The sequence below is a fragment of the Triticum urartu genome, chromosome 4A (assembly GCF_056163025.1).
Source record: "Triticum urartu cultivar PI428250 chromosome 4A, HENAU_Tu73, whole genome shotgun sequence".
NCBI lineage: Eukaryota > Viridiplantae > Streptophyta > Magnoliopsida > Poales > Poaceae > Triticum > Triticum urartu.
The window spans coordinates 252,153,170-252,159,169 of NC_141876.1; positions in this window are offsets into that span (position 1 = coordinate 252,153,170).

Sequence of the window (6,000 nt, forward strand, 5' to 3'; positions counted from 1 at the left end):
ATGTGGTCAAACTTCCATTCTGGAATGGCAAGAGGTTGGAGGAGACCCGCTGGTCGTTGGTGTTCTGCCTTCACTCTTCTGCAGACATCACATTCATTCACGAACTGAGCAATCTCGCGCTTCATTTGAGTCCACCAATAAGCCTGCTTGAGGTCCTGATACATCTTCGTACTCCCAGGGTGGATAGAGAGGAGTGAATTGTGAGCCTCGTTCATAATAACTTTACGGAGGTCACCTTTAGGCACAACAATGCGATCCTCGAAGAAGAGAGTATCCTTGTGATCAAGGCAATAGCACTTGTACTTGGGTTGACTCTTGGCAATCCCAATCTTCACCTTCTTCCCCATAGCATCAAGAAGTTGAGCCTGATGAATCTGATCTTCCAAGGTAGGAGAGACTTGAAGGTTGGCGAGGAAACCTTGAGGAACAACTTGCAGATTGAGTTTGTGGAAAGCTTCACAAAGCTCGGGTTGGTAAGGCTTGATAATCAGACTGTTGCAGTAAGCCTTCCTACTCAAAGCGTCAGCAATCACATTGGCCTTGCCTGGAGTATACTCGATACTCGGATTATACTCTTGAATCATTTCGACCCAACGAGTCTTCCTGAGGTTGAGATTAGGCTGAGTGAAGATGTACTTGAGACTCTTGTGGTCAGTGAAGATGTCCACTTTTCTTCCCAATAAGAGATGTCTCCAAGTCAAAAGAGCATGCACAACTACCGCCAACTCGATGTCATGAGTGGGGTAGCTCTTCTCGTTGGGCTTCAACTGGAGAGAGGTATAAGCCACAACTTTCTTCTCTTGCATCAACACTGCACCAAGACCTTGAAGAGAGGCATCACAGAAGACCTCGAACAGTTTGGATTCATCAGGAGGAGTCAGAACTGGAGCAGTGACCAATTTCTCTTTCAAAGTGTTGAAAGCAATGTCACATTCCGGAGACCAAACGTACTTGACGTGCTTCTGGAGAAGGTTTGAAAGAGGCTTCGCGATCTTTGAAAAGTTCTCAATGAACCTTCGACAGTAACTTGCGAGACCAAGGAAGCTGCCGAGTTGCTTCACGTTCTGAGGTGGTTCCCAATTCACAATTGCAGACACCTTCTCAGGATTCACCGCTATGCCCTTGGCAAAGATGATATGCCCAAGATAAAGAACCTCATCGAGCCAAAACTCGCACTTTGAGAACTTGGCGTAGAACTGATGTTCCCTGAGCTTATCGAGCACCAAACGCAAGTGCTTGGCATGATCTTCCTTGTTCTTCGAAAAGACCAGAATGTCATCGAGGTAGACCAAGACAAGGTCATTTGTATAAGGGTTGAAGATGAAGTTCATCATGCGAGAGAAAGTCGGAGGAGCGTTGACGAGGCCAAAAGACATGACAGTGTATTCATATGAACCATAGCTTGTTCTAAAAGCCGTCTTGGGAATATCTTGCTCACGGATTCGAATCTGGTGATAGCCCATACGGAGATCAAGCTTGGAGAATACTTGGGCACCTTTGAGTTGTTCGAACAGCTCATTGATGTTGGGAAGTGGGTACTTGTTCTTGATAGTCTTCTTGTTCAATGGACGGTAGTCAACACAGATTCGGTCCGTTCCATCCTTCTTCTTCACAAAAAGAACTCCACAACCCCACGGAGAAGAACTAGGTCGGATGAGACCCATTCGCTCTTGAATATCGAGTTGCTTCTTCAGCTCCTTCAACTCTTCAGGTCCAAGCTTCTAAGGCAGTTTGCAAACAGGTTCGATGCCAGGCTCAAGATCAATGACGAATTCAACTAGCTGGTGCGGAGGCATTCCTGGAAGATCTTCTGGAAAGACGTCTTGATATTCGCAAACGACTGGAATTTGAGAGATGGCATCCAGTTCACCCTTCTCGTTGAGAGAAAACAGACGGATGGTATCATCACGAGCGGCAAAGACAATTGCATCCTCAGACGAATGAGTCAATTGAATCTGCCTGGCAGCACAATCAAGTTGAGCCTTGTGCTTAGAAAGCCAATCCATTCCGAGAATAAGATCAATTTCCGAGTCACCAAGAACCGTAGGAGAAGACAGAAACTTGTAGTCACCCAAAGTGATAGTAACATCCGGAACAATGGAGTTTGCATTCATGCGCCTACCGGGAGTGACAACTGCTATTGGTCTAGGCAAAACTTGCAAAGCCAACTCATGGTTAGATGCAAACAGTCTTGAGATGAAACAATGCGATGCACCAATGTCAAAAAGAACTTTTGCAGGAATATCGTTAACAGGAAGGTTACCCATGATGACATCTGAACGAGTCCTCTGCCTGAGCTGCATTCATCAAATTGACCTTGGCGTGCTTGGGGTTATGCTTGACCACAGCTGTACTTGCCGATCTCACAGGAGGAGGAGGAGGGAGACGCCTCTGATTGAAGCATTTGTTGGCATAGTGACCCTTCTGTTGGCACTTGTTGCACGTGACCTCTGAAAGCGGACGGTGATACGGAGCACTCGATCTTGAAGCTTGAGACAAAGTCTTGTTCTGAAAGCTAGGGTTGGGTGGGTGGGAAGATCCACTGCCACCTTTGCTCTTCTGCTGATAAGGCTGACGGAACGGAGGAGGAGGAAGCAAATACTTCTACTACTTAGCCACTTGAGTTGACGAAGAAGGAGTAGTATCTCTGACTCGCTTCTTGGAAGCATCGCAGTTAAGCTGAGCAGTCTCTTGCTTCATTGCCATGTTGTAAAACTCATCGTACCTCATGGGCTCAAAGAGGACAAGAGCTAGCTGGATTTCTTCTCTGAGACCACCCCTGAACTGGTATATCATGCTCTTCTCGTCAGGGACGTCCTGCTTAGCAAAACGGGCGAGCTTCTGAAACATCTTGTTGTACTCGTAGATAGACATAGAGCCTTGCTTCAGGTTGCGGAATTCCTCACGCTTGCTTTCAACCATGCTCTGAGGAATATGATGAGCTTTGATGTCTTGACGGATTCATCCTAGGTAATCACATGGCCTCCTCTGGAATCTTTGTACTGCTAAAACCATTCGGCAGCTTGGTCTTTGAGTTGGAAGGAAGCGAACTTGAAAAAATCCTCAGGCCTAACGTTACTGCACTCGAAATGCTTGCATAAGTCCACGAGCCAATCATTAGCGTATGTTGCCTCAACACAATTGCTGAAGGTCTTTGGCTGGTTAGAAAGGAACTGGTTGAGTGTAGCGAAGTGATTCTGATTGTTGCCTTGGTTCCCATGGTTGCGCTCTTGAAGAAGTTGCATGATCAGCTGCGTGTTTGCATTGGTAGCGGCCATCACAGCTTGCCATGCCTCCAGAGGTGGAGGTGGTGGTGGCGGATCAGGATTCGGAGTCGTGCGCGTTGGAGGAGCCACTTAGAATTGCAACAAATAGTCTTCACATCTGAACAAAATGAACGAATGCATTCCAATTGAAATGGTCACATATCCTTAAATTGAGAAGCCACTTAGAATTGAGGAAGAAGAATAAAAAACAACAAGGTACGGACCAAGAATGAATACTCGGTAAAGATCACCCAATCTCAAACCAAATATCCGTGGAAGAAGAACTAGAGCTACAAGAATTCCCACCTATGAAACTCCCGAACCTTTCCGGTTATGCAATCAGGTGTTGGGGATACAGGGGAAGCATAATATCTCACCCAAATCTAGCAAATCCTACATCCAGCTGTATCCATCCTTCAACACATAACCGAGAAAAACTTCGGAAATCGTCTACCTCAACCTTCGAAAAGCATCCGTTATACAAGTTATGGCAATACTCCCGAACTCCCGCCCTAGTACTAGGTGGCGTCGAGGTTATCTCACCAACAACTGCATAAAAGAGATTTTCGATGTCGGCGAAACTAAACTCAGGTATTCCAGAACTGCAACGATAAAATTGTGATGACAGCACGTCGGAGCTCAACTCCCCGGGACACTGCCACAACCCCTAAATGACAGGAGGCACCAAGAACAATGTTCTCGTCACAAATCGATCGGAACGATTCCAAGATACCCGCGTGATCCTAAAAAAATTTAGTGAAATTTGAGAAGAGAAGAGTCAAAACTCTACGTCAGGATGCCTTACCAGAGCGATGAAGGGACTGGGGAGTAAAAAGAATTCCTAAACTCTTCGACATATAATTCCTAAATTACTCAAAACATTTTTCTAGACTCAACAACGCCAGCTAATTCGATCAAGCAGGAGGGCTCCTAAGGTCGGGGAAGGCTCTGATACCAACTTGTAACGCCCTCGATGCGGCTATATCTCCTACGTGTCGAAGCACGACTTAGAGGCATAACCGCATTGAAAGCAATGTCGCAAGTAAGGTAATCTTCGCAACAACCCATGTAAATAGATAATACGGGAAAAGGGTACATAGTTGGCTTACACTCACCACGTCACACAAATACATGAATAACATTACAATCATCCAATAAACTCATGGTCCGACTATGGTACCAAAATAAAAGATCAACCCCAACGTGCGACACGGTCCCGATCGCCCCAACTGGGCACCACTACTGATCATCAGGGAAAGACACATAGTAATGGCGAGAGTCTTCGTCGAACTCCCACTTGAGCTCAAGCACATCATCTAGAGCGGAATCATCGTTCCCTGCATCTAGTTTGGAAGTAATCTGTGAGTCACGGGGACTCAGCAATCTCGCACCCTCGCGATCAATACTATTTAAGCTTAATAGGTAAGGCAAGGTAATATGTGGAGCTGCAGCGAGCGACTAGCTTATGTGGTGGCTAACCTGTTCGCAAAAGAGAGCGGGAAGAGAAAGGCAAAGCACGAACGAAGAACTATGATCAAGAAGTGATCCTAGAACAACCTACGTCAAGCATTACTCCAACACCGTGTTCACTTCCCGGACTCCGCCGAGAAGAGACCATCACGGTTAGACACGCGGTTGATTCAGTTTAATTAAGTTAAGTTACATGTTATCTACAACCGGACATTAACAAATTCCCATCTGCCCATAACCACGGGCACGGCTTTCGAAAGTTCAAATCCCTCCAGGGGAGTCCCAACTTAGCCCATCACAAGCTCTCACGGTCAACGAAGGATATTCCTTCTCCCGAGACATTCCGATCAGACTCGGCATCCTGGTTCTACAAGACATCCTCGACATGGGTAAAACTAAACCAGCAACACCGCCCAAATGTGCCGACAAATCCCGATAGGAGCTGCACATATCTCGTTCTCAGGGCACACCGGATTGTCCAAGGTTCCGGTAGGCCAGCCCAGAGTTGCCCCTCGTGGCCACCGGCAGCTGACAGGTTGGACCAACACTCAGAGAAGCACTGGCCCGGGGGTTTAAATAAGATGACCCTTGAGTCTGCGGAACCCAAGGGAAAAAGAGGCTAGGTGGCGAATGGTAAAACCAAAGTTGGGCATTGCTGGACGAGTTTTATTCAAGGCGAACTGTCAAGGGGTTCCCATTATCACCCAACCGCGTAAGGAACGCAAAATCCGGGAACATAACACCGATATGACGGAAACTAGGGCGGCAAGAGTGGAACAAAACACTAGGCAAAAGGCCGAGCCTTCCACCCTTAACCAAGCATATAGGTGCATTAAGATAACAAGATAATATAGTGATATCCCAACAATAAACAATGTTCCAACAAGGAACGATCTCCAATCTTCACCTACAACTAGCAACGCTATAAGAGGGGCTGAGCAAAGCGGTAACATAGCCAAACAACCGATTTCTAGGACATGGTGGGTTAGAGGTTTTACATGGCAATTTGGGAGGCATGAAAAGCAAGTGGTAGGCATTGTAGCATTGGCATAGCAAAAGAGCGAGCATCTAGCAAGCAAAGATAGAAGTGATTTCGAGGGTATGATCATCTTGCTTGCAAAGTTGTCAGAGTTGACATGATCCTCGTAAGAAAACTCAACGGGCTCCTCGTTAGCTAACTCGTCTCCCGGCACTACCCAAACAAGACAAACAAGCAAAAGGAACACAATCAACCACGTGCAATGCTCGAACAACAAGATGCAAA